The sequence below is a fragment of the Stenella coeruleoalba genome (assembly GCF_951394435.1).
Source record: "Stenella coeruleoalba genome assembly, chromosome: 14".
In the NCBI taxonomy this organism is placed as follows: domain Eukaryota; kingdom Metazoa; phylum Chordata; class Mammalia; order Artiodactyla; family Delphinidae; genus Stenella; species Stenella coeruleoalba.
This window is the reverse complement of record NC_137160.1, coordinates 9,069,116-9,086,688: the sequence shown is the minus strand read 5'-3', so window position 1 is coordinate 9,086,688 and position 17,573 is coordinate 9,069,116. Positions and strand designations below refer to the sequence as shown.

General features: G+C 38.0%; 1 long non-coding RNA gene across 1 annotated transcript in view; it reads right to left on the bottom strand.

Moving 5' to 3' along the window:
• The window catches only part of LOC307197210, a 633,848-nt gene that overhangs the window by 571,114 nt on the left and 45,161 nt on the right, over positions 1-17,573 (bottom strand). The window lies entirely within an intron of this gene.

Below are 17,573 nucleotides of genomic sequence, written 5' to 3'. Positions count from 1 at the left end.
TGTTACTTGTCCAATAAAAATAATAAAACGTTAAATAAAATCAAACAAACATTAACCAAAGTAAAGTGCAATGGACACAGTAAGTAAAAATATAATACATGTGATAATCAGACTGTTTGCGTCTTTCTTTGTGTAAAGAAACCTTGCAATATAAAAAGGACATACTAATACAAAAGAGAATGACATGTGCATACAACTATCAAAAGAAATAAAAGTGAGCTATAAGCATATCAAAATTTCTTAGCCCTGTAATAGTAAAAAGGGGGAAAAAAGCAAATTAAAATAACAAGATAGCATTTTCCACGGAGTAACAGTGCACATTCACTGACGATGGGCTTTCTGCCAGGTGCTGTGCTAAGAGCTCTACATGGACTATATAATTTAACCCTCATAGTACTCTTAACACTGTCCGCATTTTACAGACAAGGAAACACGAAGAGAAGATTATAAACTGTTGAGGAGCACACAGGCTGCAGGGCTGAGATTCAGACTCCAGAGGGGCCCAGCTCTGGAGTCCACACCCCTCACCATCACAGAGCGAGCCAGACAAACATCACTTATTATAAGCAACGTTGGCCAGTGTTTTAGGAAAGGGAGAACTGTCAAAATTTTACTGGATGTGGTACAACCTGGTGAAACTTTGGAAGGCTATCTTAGACCATTCAGGCTGCTACAACAAAAATATCCTACAATGGGTGGCTTAAACAACAAACATTTATTCCTTATAGTTCTGGAGGCTGGAAAGTCCGAGATCAAGTGGCCAACAGATTCAGTGCCTGGTTGAGGGTTCACTTCTTGGATCACAGGCATCTTCTCCTGTGTCTTCTCTTGGTGGAAGGGGTAAGAGAACTCTCTGGGGTCTCTCTACAAGGGCACTAATCCCATTCCTGAGAGCTCTTACCTCATGACCTAATCACCTCCCAAAGGCCCCACCTCCAAATAAATACCATCACCTTGGGGGGTGAAGATTTCAACATGTGAATTTGGGGAAAACACAAATATTCAGTCCATAACAAGGGCGACTTAGTCTTAAGTATCAAGAGCATTAAAAAAAAAAAAATGCCCATTAAATTAGAAATTCTAATTCCTGAAAGCTATGCTCAGGAAACAAGTACAGATCTACAGAAAGTTTTACATAAAAGTTTTTTTATTAGTGTTGCTTGTAATAGAAAAAAATAAGAGAGTATGAATACCCACTCAGTTGATGATTGGGTAAGTAAAGGATGAAACAGTATACAATTATTTAAACGAACTCTCAAGAATATTTAAGGAATTGGGGAAATGTTAATAATAAATTGCAATGAGAAAAGTGCAAATTAAATAACTATATGTGCAATATAACCTCCAATTTTTTGAAATGTTATACATACACCTATCTGTATACAGTCTCATTTTTATATATTTTATATTATATAATAATATACTATATAATATTAAATATGTAAAATACAATTGAATCTGTAAACATATACATTTTTATATAGTCTCATATTTTAAATATTATACAATTAAATAAGTGTAAATATTATGAATATATACATGTATATGTGCACGTATATATATGATTGACAAGATAATATATGTGAAAATATTGAGACATTTGATGGGGCATTGGGATCACAGATTATTTTTATTAGCTTTCTGTATGTTCTAAATTTTCTATAACAAACATATGTTTCTTCTGTAATAGAAAACTGTGAAAAGGAGCTGGAAACCAAGAGGACAAAAGTACGTGGGTCTCTCACGACCTCACAGCCTCCAACAGCATCACATCCTCCACCTGGCCCTGAAGTCAGACAGGCAGAAAGGGGGTGTCTGTGGGAGCTGAGGTAGCCACAAGGTAACAAATAACAAGTGTGACAGATGGCAACCTGTGAGTAGCAGCAGCAGTGTCTTGCTTCCTGCATCAGCATCGAAGCAAAATACGACTGATGCTTCCTCCCACATCCGATGCAAAAGAAGAGGGAAACCCCTGTTCACCCACAGAAGGGAATTCTGGAAAATGCAGTTCCAGTTTAGCTAAGTAGACACAGGACAACTCTAAATCAACCAAGTTTGTCTCCTTACTCCATTGATCCCCAAAGGGCTTGCTTTTCAAACAAAGGATCAGTGAGAAACTGGAAGCAATACCTCAACTTATACAAATCCTTCCCTTGACATGTAAAATAACAGTCCCTGCTAACTCCCCAGAGTTTGGTTTTCTTATCCAACTCCATTCCCCTTACTCTCAAGAGTAATAAAAATTCTTCTGAACATGTAAAATAAAAAAGGCCCCCATAGAATTCCTGAGAGTTTAGTTAAGGAAACCAAACTCCATTTCCCTCCCTTACTCTCAAGAGTAAGAGGGGCTTTTAAAAATTTTACTTGGCAGAAGAGAGAATATTTATTAAATGTGAAGCTATTTCTTCCAACCTTTCACTCACAGGTCTGTTTCAAAAAAAGAAAGGGAAGAAGGAAGGAAGGAAGGAAGGAAGGAAGGAAGGAAGGAAGGAAGGAAAGGAAAGGAAAGGAAAGAAAGAAGGTCACTCTTAACCAGAAAACAAATAAATTGCCACAGACTAATACCAAAATAGTTAAATTGCTTTATCTTCTCCAGTGAGAACCATTTGCCCCATCTAAAATGTTCACTCCAGTTGCTTCCAATAAATTACATTTGGGAGAAGTTCAAATGCCCTCCTGGAACAAAGGACCCACATTGCCTAGCCTTTTCTTGGTCCCGATCAAACCTAGCTACCTTCTGTGTACCCATTAAATAGCCTGGAGCAGAATATCTACATGCCAAATGTGCTGCAGTCCAAACCCAAAGAGGTCTATGATACTCCCATCTTCTTGTTTTAGTTTTGAGTGGTGTCAGATGCAATAATCTGCCCTTACCTGGGAAGGAAAGCCCAACATGCCACAAACCTGTTGAATTCTTACAAACCTCACTGATGTGGCAGGACCCTGAATTGTCACTGGGTTTACTTCCTACGCTCTGTAGTGTAAGTATCAAGACCTCCAACATCCTTGTCACTTCTTGTCCATGTAGTGTGATTAACCTAGCATGATGGCACTGATATAATGGACCAATAACACGTTCAGCAGACTATCCAGATGGTCCGAGTGCCTGTGCACTATATTGTGAGAGAAGGAAGGGGAGTTAACATAGTCCTGGGGCAAGAGTGACACGTATACTGTTAAAGGCTCTTGCCTGCATTACCCAGTTTCCCCATTTCAAGTTTCAAGGTCATGACCTTGGTATAGGAGCTTAGCTGGGGCTATTTCAACCATCTCTAAACTTCCACTACCCTCACAATTAGACCACAAATCTCCCTCATAATTAGACCTTGAGCTTTCCTCTGCTCCGTCTCCCCTCTGGCTGCAGGATATTAGGGTTTCATTAAATGTTATCACGAAGGTTATCTGACTTTCACGTTTTGCCTTGAACTACTGATTAATCACTCTGAACCTGTCATTATCTTTCTCCACAAGGTGTTGGTGATGCTTAGCGGCAGTCACCCAATTCCATAATCTTTAGTTACCACTTCCCTCTTCTCTTACTTCTGCAGTGCCGGAGACACTGCAGCAGCCAGTTCACCACCCCCTGCCCTGCTACGGCAGTGGTGGGCTCCCAACGCTTCATCTACCGCCAGCCATGCTACTCCTCCTGCCTGCTAACAGGAAAGTGACCCATCTCCAGTTTCCTGGGTTTTGTTTTTGTTTTTGTTTTTGTTTTTTGCCATACGCGGGCCTCTCACTGTTGTGGCCTCTCCCGTTGCGGAGCACAGGCTCCGGATGCTCAGGCTCAGCAGCCACGGCTCACAGGCCCAGCCGCTCCGCGGCATGTGGGATCTTCCCGTACCGGGGCACGAACCCATGTCCCCTGCATCGGCAGGCAGACTCTCAACCACTGCACCACCAGGGAAGCCCTATTTTCCTGTTTTTGACGGGGTTACCTCTTCTGATACCACCTGTCTCAGACTGAGTTCCCTGGAAATGAACACTGAGATGGAAAATTCCATTTAGAAGTCTTCCCTGGGTGTGTTTTTGTGGAATACACCAGTAAGGGAATGAGTAAGGTAGTACTGGGAAAAGGGAAAAATCAACTTGTAGTGTGATTACAGCTGAAGCTTAAGATGCTCCTAGAGGGAACCTGGGAGCTGAGATGACAAATTACCCCAAATTGAGGCAAACAGCAAGGCCTTTTCTGCCATATGAAGCAGTCATTGACCACAGTACCCCTGGGAGGAGGCCCACGTTGCAAGGCGGGGATTATCTATGACTGAGCCTAATTCCTAGTGAGGGGCTCAACACTGAGTGGTCAGCAACAGATGGGGGTATCAGCCCTGAAGATGGGGTCTGGACAGAGGCCCCAGTGTCCACTACTCTGCAGTAAAGGTTTTAGGTAAAAGGAATAGCATGCAGGTCTCTGAGACAAGAGAAGATGATTTGAGTTCTAATTAGAGAGGTTGCTGAAATGTAAGAGAGCTGACAGGCCTTGGAGGAGGCATGGATTCATGCAAACTTTTGCGGGTCCTGAAATTAAGAATTAGATATGGTCACAACCAGCAGATCCCTGGGTCTCTAGATGAACGACTAGCAGGACTGGGACAGGTATTTGTTTATATGAGACGTTGCCAAGATTCTGAAGTCAACTTTCTCATGATGTACCAACAGGAAGGAGAAAAGACCTCTTTGTGTGTGTTGAGATTTTGTACAAACTCTTTTGTGAGCTGTAAAACACAGCACAGTGTGATGGAATTCAGAAAAATCAGGCCCAGGGGAATGGAAGTTGCTACTGGATTGATTTAGAGGGAAGCCTTGCAGGGGCAACTCTGATTTCACAGGAGGCCAGAGGGACTTACGGACTTTCACTGTTAGTGAAACTAATTTGGGAGGATGAATAGAAGGAGGTCACATTGACTGCCTCAGAGAATAAAACCAAAGAGAGGAGCTGCATCCAGAGGTTTCTCTTAAGACTCGGAAGCTGGCGTGGCAGCTGTGATTCCGCAGCTTCCTGAGAAGCAGGGATAAGCAGGTCCCCCTTCTCTTAAGAAAAAGTTTCCCAGTACTAGCTCTGGTAGGAAACCTCTTCCATTAATTACCTGAGATGTAAGTGCCCCTATTATCTAAAGGATGGATGTTAAGCTTCTGGGTACTGGGACCCGTGATGTATGTCAGAAATGCCTATTTCTGCTACGGGGAAAAAAACAGACATAGAATCTCCAGAATGTAGGACTAGGGACTGTTGAAGAGAATGGAGCAATTAATGAGTCTTGGCTAGAGTGGATCATTAGTCTGAATTCAAGAAAGTAAAAGCCTGGGAAAGACAACCCCACACTTTTTCAGAAAACCAAGTCCCTGAAAAGAAGGGGGAAAGGGGAGGAAGTCCAGCCAACGATACCCCTTCACTGTGGTTCTGTGGGCATTGGAGACACAGGGGTGAATCCTAGGTCTAAGGATAAAGGGGTCAAGAACCCAGACTGGAAACGCTGCCTACTTTCCTAGTTTCTTCTGGTGTCAGTGTTCAAACTGGCAATGTCAAATCATTCTGCAGTTCTCCAAGACACACAGAAGCAGGACGAGGAGTCCTTGCCTAACAAAACTGAGGTAGGGAAGATGCCCCTGATGGGGAAAGTTCCCTCTGTCTGAGCCAGGGGACAGATCTGACTTAAATCCTCAAATAGCCTAGGGCTACACACTGTTGGAGCCAAAAATGCTTGTTGGTCCTCATCTCACATAAAAGCACAGGAATTTGTATTTTACAGTGGCTTTTTGCAAGTCTCTATTTCTTTTCAACTTTCTTAAATCTATTTTTTTCCTTAAACTTTTGTTTGACTTATATAAAAGCTTCTCAATCTATCACACCCCTGCCTTCGAGCCTCTTCATTATTTTGATCTTTTCCTCCATCTTCACCACATTTGGTATAAATTTCATTCTAATTCTTTCAGATTCACTACCTGTCTCTTTAACTCTACTCAATCAGAGGGCATCCTGCCTTTTGAAAGATTTATTTATATACAAAACTTTTTTTCAGAATTTCCATTTGGTTCTTTTCACATCCATGTATCATTTCATCACATGTTCTTTAGGTTATCTCTTCAAAGATACCCTTCTTAAAGCCAGGTTTAGATTACTTTCCTTAGTTTATCTTTTCAGAGCAAGTTGCATCGGGGCTCTTACTTTATGTTAGTTTCCCTTATTTTTCTTGCAGTTACTTCTTGAATGGGTGGGGTTTATTTTTTTATTAGTTTTTTTCTCCCTCTCTGCCTGCTTTTACTCCACCTGTCTAGCCTCCTCCCAAAATCTAAGACCCCAAAGCCAGAAACAGTTCTCAGATGGCAGCATGGAACCCTCATTCAGAAATGACCCTTGGATGTCACAGATCACTGCCGAGTGGGAGTGGCTTGACTGACTCACATCCTGGCTGAGGTACTTCTGCTTCTCCTTGCTGGGCGTCCCAGGTAATTAATTTTATATTAGCCATTGCCCTACAGAATAACAAATTTTTCAGATCTTTTTTTCACCTCCTTGACCTTAGTCCCAGACCTACATCAGATATTTTCAGTAAGCATTGTCCTATAGGAATGTAATCTTGCATGAACAAAGAAAGAAAAAACAAAGCAGTAATCAGAACTAAAGCTCTAGGGCTGAGGTACTCTGAATCTGAAACTCGGAACAAGTTTTCATGATCTACTCAGAGAACTCTCAGCTACTAAAATGAGAGGCCAAAATGCCTACAGAACTGTGCCCCTTGTCAAATCAGGACTACATCACAGCACCAAAGTGTCTGCTTTCTTTAATCTAATAAAAGTTATATTAATACCAGGAAAAGGTCAATGGAAAGACAGTCCATGGTGTAACCTGAGACAGAGCCTGATGCTGTTCTTGCCTGGAAATTTCTCTCACCACAGCAATGTGCTTAGCAAATCACCTTATGCACCATGTGTGCAGGTAACCCGCTGTCTAAGAGAGTAACCACAACAGTCCAAAGGGGTGGATATTTATACTGAAGCCATTTTTCAGTCTAGAAGAGTGAGTGTAAATAAGGTTACGGTTTGAAAGATAAGGTCTTACAGTTAGAAAGACATAGACTGGAATTTAACCAGTGCAGCAATCCCCCATATAGCCAATGTAAAGTAGTTATCAATAATTGAATATTTGTGTTATCTATGTCTTTTTTTTTAACATCTTTATTAGAGTATAATTGCTTTACAATGTTGTGTTGGTTTCTGCTGTATAACAAAGTGAATCAGCTATACATAAACATATATCCCCATATCTCCTCCCTCTTGCGTCTCCCTCCCACCCTCCCTGTCCCACCTCTCTAGGTGGACAGAGCACCTAGCTGATCTCCCTGCGCTATGCGGCTGCTTCCCACCAGCTATCTATTTTACATTTGGTAGTGTATATATGTCAGTGTTACTCTCTCACTTCATCCCAGCAAAGGTAGTTTAAAGGAGTTGTCATGTTATTTCAATACTAGCTCCAGTATGCATCTCTGAAAACCAGACACCTTCACACATTACCACAACATCATTTTCACACCTAACAAGATGAAGAATTCCTTAGTAACACCTAAAATTCTGCCTGTAATTAAATTTCCCTATTTTAAAATACATGTATAAACGTATTTTTTTTCACATCATCCATCTCTCTCTCTCTCTCCGTCATTCCTGCCTTTTCTGTGTGTGTGTGTGTGTGTGTGTGTGTGTGTGTGTATTCACCTTCTTCATCAATTATTAGTGACTAAGTTGTTTGGGTCTTCCGTGCCCTTACTAAATTTTTGTCCATTGATCTATTTAGGTCTGTAACAAGTCTGTTAAATCCCGTTTTTGATGTTGGTTTAATCACTTTCTCTCTCCTCACATCCCTTAAATTATGCTGTATGCATGTGGCTGCTGTGTTATTTCATGAGTACATATTGATAACTGATTTATCTTCAATATGAATTGTATGCTGTAGTACTAGAAACTGTACTTCTCTGTCTTATAAAATGCTTATTTGACCCCAGTTCTATCTAGTCATCAAAACTGTGACCTATGCTGCTTTAATTTGCATTTATCTGATATATATTTACTGATATAATTAGTTTTTTCTCATGTTCTTTCCTTGAGTGTTTTAAAATGTATTTTTCCCCACTCTGTCATAAAATTAATTGAGTCAGTTCTAAAAATTATCAGATTTTCTTTCCCTTGGATATTTTGTCCGCATATGTAAGGGATTCTTTTCTCCTTTGTTTAAAGACCAAGAGTTTCATTAGGACATATATCAATGTTGTTTATTCTGGTTTGATTTTCCCAGACGCATGTTATTCCCGGTCAATATGTAGACTGTAGATTTCAACATATTGATTTATTTCAGGAACTTTTCCATAAACTCACAGTTCTACTTTCTGGTGTCTATCATTATCTACTGGAATGTTGTCATGTTTATTTTCTTCTCTTTCCTAATAATAAGTTGTTATGTGTGGATAAAAGGATTAAGGCAGATTAAAGGATGTTTGTGTATTAAGGGTAGTGATCAGCTAGGGTAGAGTTTTACTTGAAGGGAAGGGCGCCTCTTTACTGCCAGGGGAGGCATGTGAGTCCACAGAGGGGCTTCCTTAAACCAGCTGGTGGTGGTGAGAGTCCCAGCTCCTTCCTCGGCCTTCTGACACACCCTGGTGGGCATGTTGGGACACCTCTCTACAGCTTCACAAAGGTGTCAGGCTCCCTGCTTGGCTGGTTTATCCTGGCATGAGTGGGGTAAGGTGACACTTCTTCTGTGTTCTTCAGCTGAAATAGAGTGGTTATTGACTCAAAGTTGTGTATCTTGCTATTTTGTTCATTTTCTGGTTCTTTGACTAGAGAAAGCAAGCTTCCCTCCACCCCCTACCACACATCAATTCGCTTCTTCCAGGTTGCCCGCTTCTTCAGTTTCAAGTCTAGGAAATATTTGGCCAAAAGAAAATCCAGACAACTCATGACCATGTCATTACCCAGGTTCTGGAGTTTTTATCTGTCCTGCCTTCTTCTCTCCACATTTCGGAGTCTTATATTTGTTTTATATACCATGTCCCTGTTTTTAGTTGTATTTAGGAGGAATAGGGAAAAGTACAACTATTCCATATCCTCAGATGAAGAATTCACACATGAATTTTTTTAATAAATAATTTTGCTAAGTAAAAATAATTCCATTAGTTTAATTAATTAATAAATGTCATAAACTTTCATTTTGTAGTCACCTCAAGGTGGAATGAATAGGCAAAAGTGAAACTGAAGAATAAATAAGAATCAACAAAAAGTCAACTAAGAAATAAATGGAATAGGAATAAGTGATACTGGGAACAGTTTTTGAACATATTTCATATAGCCTGAATATTATCCCAGGAATTTATTTTACATATGGCGCAGTATAATTTGCCTTAAAGGCAATACTGGACAGTAGCCAAGAGTATCAAAGGTAGCTGGAACTGTGGGGCAAAACAATAGATACGGCTGTACTCAGGATCGGGGAGAATTTTGTGAGACAAGGTGAAAATGCTGGAATTCTCAGCCAAATGTTAGGAGACAAACCCTCACCACACCACTTTGCCAGGAGTGGGGTATTTTGAAATGCCCTCTGCTGAGTCTCCAAGGGACTCCGTTCCTGTCTTAAAGTATACATGACTCCTGGTTATTTAAAAAGCAGGAGAAAAAACATTGCTAAACTCTTTGTCTCTTCAATTCTTAATATCCATTATCAAGATTGAATTTAGATTTTGATATTATTTTCTTCTTCCTCATATGCCTCTTCTTTTTATTAAAATTATTAATATTGCCTATAGTATTTATATAAAGACTATCTCACTTGACCATATTAATTATTAACATTAATAAAATATATCATTGCTATATGTATTAATAATTGTTAAATTATTATTTATCTATCTATTGCTACCAAAACTGGCATTATCGTGTTTTCTTTGATTTTTTTTAATTACTCAGAAAATTGGTGGCGTACTCAGGGTAGAACCATGTTTAGTGCAAGATAAATGTTCTTTTCTTTAATTAATTTTTATTGGAGTATAGTTGCTTTACAATGTTGTGTTAGTTTCTGCTGTACAGCAAAGTAAATCAGTTATATATATACACATATCCATTCTTTTTTATATTTCCTACCCATTTAGGTCACCACAGAGCACTGAGTAGAGTTCCCTGGGCTAGACAGTAGGAAGATAAATGTTCTTTTACTTATTTTTTGCATTAAAGTATTTGTTATTCTTCTTTTCTCTGCTTTCTGCTTTCACCAAATACTTCTTTTGCCTGTTAAGTAAATAGACCGGTGTTTACTCAATACAACGTATACCTAGAAAATATTTAATACTTTCTTTTAAATAGTAATTAAATGATGGTTTTATTTCCCCAATAAGAAATATTAACTGAAGCATAAAATGAGATATTCGCTAATATCCATAGAAATTTTTAACCCAGGAAAATAATATATTATCAAGTAACAGAAAAATAGAACTGTTCTCAAGAATATAATGGAATTTTTTAAGCAATGGGTAAATTTCAAAGAAAAATATCTTTTTTTTTTTTTTTTTTTTTTGCGGTACGCGGGCCTCTCACTGTTGTGGTCTCTCCCGTTGCGGAGCACAGGCTCCGGACGCGCAGGCTCAGCAGACATGGCTCATGGGCCCAGCCGCTCCGCGGCATGTGGGATCTTCCCAGACCGGGGCACCAACCCGCATCCCCTGTATCTGCAGGCGGACTCTCAACCACTGCGCCACCAGGGAAGCCCGAAAAATATCTTAAAATTATATCTTGTAACCATGAAATACTTTCCTTGAGAAGTTCCTAAACATCTCATAAACATAAATTGTGTTGTTCTAAGAATTCAGTGAAAATTAGTAAAATTACCGCTTCATATTGGAGGCGAGAAAACTAACACAGAACGAATTTCAAAGTCTTGGGTCAAAGCATTTTTAAGGCAGAAATGGAAAAACAACTTATAAATCTGTTTATTCTAAGTGGTAAAGCCATAAAAACATGCTTTTGTGAGGATTTACCCAGAATCACGCAGAGGTCAGTACACGGGTTTCTCTCACCTATTTCTCTCACACACACATACACCTACAAGCATACTAAATTGATAAAATGACAGAATGCAATTTTAGAGTAGTCACAAAATTTTAATATTGTTCTAAGACATGAGATTCTAAATTAAAATGTAACACAGGAGAAAGAAGCCTTAGGCTTCTGTAATAAGAAAGGCATGGTTTGGAATTTTCAGACTTCTATAAAATCGACTGCTGATTCCTCAAGAGAAATTTTACCGAGTGAAATAGCAATTTTGTTTTTAGCTGATTTTATTGGCTTATTGTCTTTAATTATATCACCAAATTCAATGCTACAACCGCTACCCATGGGCATAGAGAAGCTGGGTGAAAGCCATTGGGATTATAGCAGGTTCAGAGGTACACGGTGAGAATTGGATTCAAATCACTGAGATGAATATTTTTTGCTGAAATGTCAATGACCATTTTTTGGTTTTGTTTTTACTTTTATTCTTATCTCCCTTATCATTCAGGAACAGTGCAACACACACACACCCCCACACACTCTTTGATTTCAAAGTAAATCTATCACTAAGATTGAAAAATCAATTACTTGTAAAAACTCTCCATGAAGATGAGATATTGTGTTTTTTAACAACTAATCCTTGTAGCAGCTTGCATATGTTCTATTGAAAAATTAGCAAAACATTTTACTGCCTTCACTGTCAGCAATACTGACATATAAGTAAACCGTCACTTCTGTCAATTTTGTAGAAGCTAATAGAAAATGGATAGCTTCAATTAATTTAAAATATCATTAACCTCATTATATATTGTTAACAATACTACGAGTAGAAATCTCCTAGGCTTGGTATTCCAAGAATGTAAGACATATAAACCATGGCATTTCTTTGATGTGGCAACTGTTGGAATCCATCAGTCTTATAAGGAGAAATTGTTTTTCCTCAATAGAAGCCTATTTATTATATAAAAATAATATCTTTGCACTTTTGCTACATAGACATTTTAAATACTAACAAGATTTACATTATAAACATGTGAATTTTTTCAGTTTCATGAGAATTATTCTAACCTTTATTTCATTTATTTACTTTTTTAATCTTTTTTTAATTTTTTTAATTTATTTTATTTTTTAAATTTTTGTCTGCATTGGGTCTTCATTGCTGCATGTAGCCTTTCTTTAGTTGCAGCTTGCAGGTTTCTCATCGCGGTGGCTTATCTTGGTGTAGAGCACAGGCTATAGGCTCACGGGCTTCAGTAGTTGCAGCACGTGGGCTTCAGTAGTTGCAGCACGCGGGCTTCAGTAGTTGCGACACGTGGGCCCTGGGGCGGGCGAGCTTCAGTAGTTGCGGCAGGCAGGCTTCAGTAGTTGTGGCGTATGGGCTCAGTAGTAGTGGCTCACAGGCTCAGTAGCTGGAGCTCATGGGCTTAGTTGTTCCTCAGCATGTGGGATCTTCCCAGATCAGGGATCGAACCCGTGTCCCCTGCACTGGCAGGCGGATTCTTAACCACTGCACCACCAGGTATTTTTTAATTTTCTTTCATTTTTTGGATTTTTTACCTTTTTTTCAGTTACTTCTGTGCATGTTTTATCAAGATCGTGAAAAAAAAGCATTCTGAGGACGATGCATATGATTTATGTTTGTATTTAATTAATAAATATGTAGCCAAGTAAATGTGTTGAATGAATTTAATTTGTTTAACTTTAACACACTGCTTCACTTTTACAGTGGTTTTACAGACACCATCTCACTTGACCACCACAAAAATGTGAAATCAACTCATATTTTATCTTCTCTTTGGATAAGGAGCATAAGAACCAGAGTTGTGTCTCTCAGCTTCCAAGAAGCCAAATCAGTAAAGCACTCGCTCTGATTCCCTAATGTCTAAATCCATGCTCTTCTCTTCCCTCCATTTAATACACCCATATCTAAAGGAATAGGATAAGCCACTTTCTGTCAGGGAACAGACAGTTAAGTCTGAAGCAAAATACTTGAATTGTCACACTTCACCTGCCAACCAGGAACTCATCCTCTGCAGATAAGTAGTGGTCAGAGTCTGCCATGGCAGACAGAGTGAACAGTTGTACTGTCAAACTAAGCAACCCATCACTTTTTTATTCAATTCAAGGGGGAGAATTTAACACAAATCCTGAATAGCACCAGACAACAGTGAGTTTAAATTTCTGTTTCAACCAGTTACTAGATGTGTGACTTTGACTCGGTGGGTTAAATTCTCTAAGCTTCAGTTTTCTCATCTGCAAAATGTGAATAATAATACTAATTTCTCAGGGTCACTGTAAAAGTGTCCTTCCCTATTTTTTAAACTCTCTCCAGACACTCATGTTTGACTATTTTCTTTCATGCAGATACTGATCTCCTAGATGTCAAGAATGCTACCTTTAGTTGGGCAGAAGTGGAGACTATTTAATAAGGACTCAGACTGTTGACAAAATGGGAGTACAGTTCAGAGTTGAGGACTGGCTAGGGCATGAACACATGGCATTCTCCTAGATGATACCAAGACCAGATGGCAACTATTAATGACAGCGATGAGAAGAAAAACTCGTGGGTAAACTTGAGAAGGAGGAATGAACTGCCCCTAAACACCTTAATCCATCTCCAACCCTTTCTACTTCCCCCTGGAGAAAGGTCATGACCATCTTTCTTTATTCTCCATTCTAACTCTTACGTTATTAACTCCATGTCTACAACCCTCTCAGCCTTCCCTTTTGAGATTCAAAGTTCTAGATCCATGTACAACAAGATAAGGAAAAGCCAAACAAAACCCTTATCTGTTTTTTTTTTTCTTTTGCCTTCCACCTCTAAAAACCCTAGTTCTTTTCCATTTACCAGGAAAGGTTCATTTTTCTAACTTTGTTAAGGTATTAGCTCAATGTTTACTCTTTCCAGGGTGTTTGCCTCCTCTCAGGATCAGAAAATTGGGAGAAATTTTCAGATAAAAATTTAAGATCTTATGTCACATAATGTAAATTCAATACTTTTTTTAAAAAATTGACTCATCAATTACAAAACCATTTTGAGCCCTGCTATGAGCTGAACATTCTGCTAGATGTCAATAGTACAATGATGACTAGAAAGTGCTCCTACCTTTTAGTGATTTCCAGTTAAGTGGGAGAGGCAGCTGTGCATACAAATACTTAACACAGGGTGCTTAGTATTCAAATAGGGGTTTCAACACAAGAGCAGTCAAGAAATTTAAGTATCTCATCTTTGAGAACAGTGGAAGAGATACTTGAACTGAGTCTTGAAAAATGAGTAGAAGATTAATATTAACTGAGGTTAAGTGCATTTTAGGTAAAGGAGCTGGCTTGTCTCAAGTAACAGAGATGAGAAACAACATGGCAAAGTTTACCAATGCTTGTTCACGGGAGAATGGCTGAAAACAATAACCAGACATGTTTGCAATACTATAATTTGGGCATCATCTGATAGATAGTAAGTTACTATTATAGTATATTAAGCAGAGGATGGTTACACTGTCTACATGAGGCTTTGTATACACACACATACACACACACACACACAACACAAACATACACACACACACAGAGTAGTTCTTGCAAATGTGCACCAAAACTGAGGTACAAGAATATTCAGAGCAACAATACTTCAGAGTATAAAAACAAATGAACTATAGGTACTCATAGCAAGATGACTTTTACTAACATAATATCCTAAAATATTTAAAACAGTTTGACACTCTTCATCAGTAGATATCAAAGTCACTAAAACAAATAGTACATTTATCAGGCATAACTACATATGTGAAGAAACTGTTACATATTGCAAGGGAATGATAAACGTGTGAATGTACCCTTAACCCAAGGATCCCAAAAACAAAGTGGCTGCAGTATGAAATAACAAGGCCTTCATTGTAGCATTATTTCCAAAAGCAAACCTTTGGAAAAAACTAAAATGTCCATCAATAAGGAAATGGTTATGTAAAGTATGGAACATCAGTACAATTGAATACTATGTAGCCTCAAAAAGATGAAAATATTTGTAAGCTGATACAAAGTGATTTTTAGACTACATTTTTTAATTTAAGAAAGTTTTACTATTTTTCTTCTTCTTTTGTACTATTATTATCTCAACCACTTACTGGGTTATGACTGACATGCAAAAAGCATACACATTTAATGTATACAACTCAAGGAATTTGGGGATAAGTATGCACACATGTAATCACACCACCATCAAGACCATAATATTGAGTGAGAAAAAAATCAGTCAACAACAAAATCCAGAGCAGTGCTTATAATATTTGAAAATAAATGCTGGAAGGAGAAATGAAAAACTATAAAATGTTTCCCTAAAGGAGGAGAGAGGGAGTACAGAAGAGGACAAACTTGAAGAATTCCCTTAAATGTACCTTGTGGATATAGTTTTGTTTTTCAAAATACACAAAAGGTTTATGTTTTAAAGAAATAAAAAGAAATGAAAAAATAAATCACTAGAAATTGAAAAGAAACTAAGATGAATAAAACTCACTGCTATATGAAGCTGATAATTCAACCATCCGGGCAAAAACATGGTTTCAAGTGAATTTAGCAAACTTTTGATTGCAGATCCTTAGAGGAATATTGTCTAAGAACTAAAAGAACCTCAGAGAAATCTTAAACTGAATTCAGAAGCCTACTTGTTAGTCATAATTTTTTGGATGACTATTCCAGAGATGCTCCTGGAGCAGGAAGCCAGTGATGACTGTCATTTTAGAAGCCCTAAGATTGATCTTCCTCATGTTTTATCGTATACATTTTGTATTTTATTTCACAAAGTTCTCAGCTTGTTTGATATTTAAAAATGTATTTTAATATCTAAACTTTCTCTCTAAATTACTGAATGAAATTGACCTTCAAAAAGGTGAAATACTTTCATTCTGTAATTTTAAATACCAAAGTTTATTACAGTGACTGCATTTCCATGAGTAGGCTCAAGTAAAGAATGACACCCTCAGAAGTCCTTTGTAAAAATTTGCTGATTAATGATTCATCCTCCTTGTGAAACCACCCATTATGTCGAGGGACTAGACCATGAAAGTGAAGCTCAGTCTAGAAAAGAGAACATTCTTCCGAACCTTATTAGAAATGCTCCTTCAACAAACACTTGTTGTGCCGTTCCTAGTGAATTACAATATGTAAGAAATCCTGTACATGAATATAAAAGAAATACACTATATATATTTGTGAATACAAAAGAAATATCATTACAATTTTAGAATATTAGATAAAGGAGAGACTTTACAGCTTATACAGCACCATCTTATATTAAAGACAAGGTTATTGTTATGATTGATAATTGTTCCTTGTGCCTGGGATATGTTGAGGGATGTAAATTATTTCATTTGATCCTCATTCTATTATTATGAATCTGATTTTGTTCTAATATCACAAATGAGGAAACTCAGGCAAAGATTTTCCATCATCCCATAGCAGAGCTGAGGATAGAACTAAATGCTCTTGTTTTCAGAGCTTGGTGTTTCAGGTGTCACTATGAATGTTCTCACTTAAAAATGTTTATACAACTAACAGTGCTACTCATTTCACTCAGATTTTAGTTGACGTTTGCCAATATCTTGAATTATCTGCCTTATCCCACTTTTTAATTAGAACCAATTTTTCATTTATATCATTAAAAGTATTGAATACTTATATGTCTATCATAATCTAAATACCCTATTTAATGCAAAAATAACCCCAATGTCTTTTTAAAATTTAAAATATGGGCCCTTAAAGCTATTGAAATCATGTTACTTTCCCTCAAAACCTCAATAAATTCATTTAAATTTTATAATTAAAACATAATTTCTGTTTAAAAACAGCATCTCTGACTTCCTCACAGCACGCTCAATAATTTTCTGTGGAAGACATGAAATGCCGTATTTGAGAATGATGGTCCATTTGCAAAACATACCCAGTGCCTGAAGGAGAGCGAAAATTTCTCACAGCCACACTTAGTGTTCAAATTCTGTGAACAAGTTCTTGAGGAGGGAGGCTGGAGAATTTGGCTTAGAAATGCTTTAGAAACACATGTCCATATTTTGACAACTCTTTATACACTCAGTAAATAATTGAAGAGAAAAAGCTAACAAAAACCCCCAAAGAACACAGTGCTTAGAATGCAAAGATTGTTCTTAGTGAAAGTGTTGCTCTTTTAAAATTCTGGTGGCTTTGCTCATCTCTATCAGCCAGCCTATGACTGGGGGAAAAACCCACAACTCTCCACTATTGTAGCCTCCTTACACATCTTTTGTAGAATCCATCAGTTATGCAGTGAAATGGATTCACGGGTATGACAAATTTTCTGTCCTGGGACCACTGCAATCCTATTAAATGCAAACAGTTGTATGGCTCTCAAGACCTTTCACTAAGCTCCACGCTACCATTTCATCAACATCATTTCCGCTGATTTCCCCAATGCATTCTGAACAGCTCAAGAAAATCTGGCCACGTACTCGTATTTTGTTTTTCTTCAGTGCTGTCAGCTTTAACTTTTCAGTTGACTTACTTGAGTTGATCAGTTCAATTTA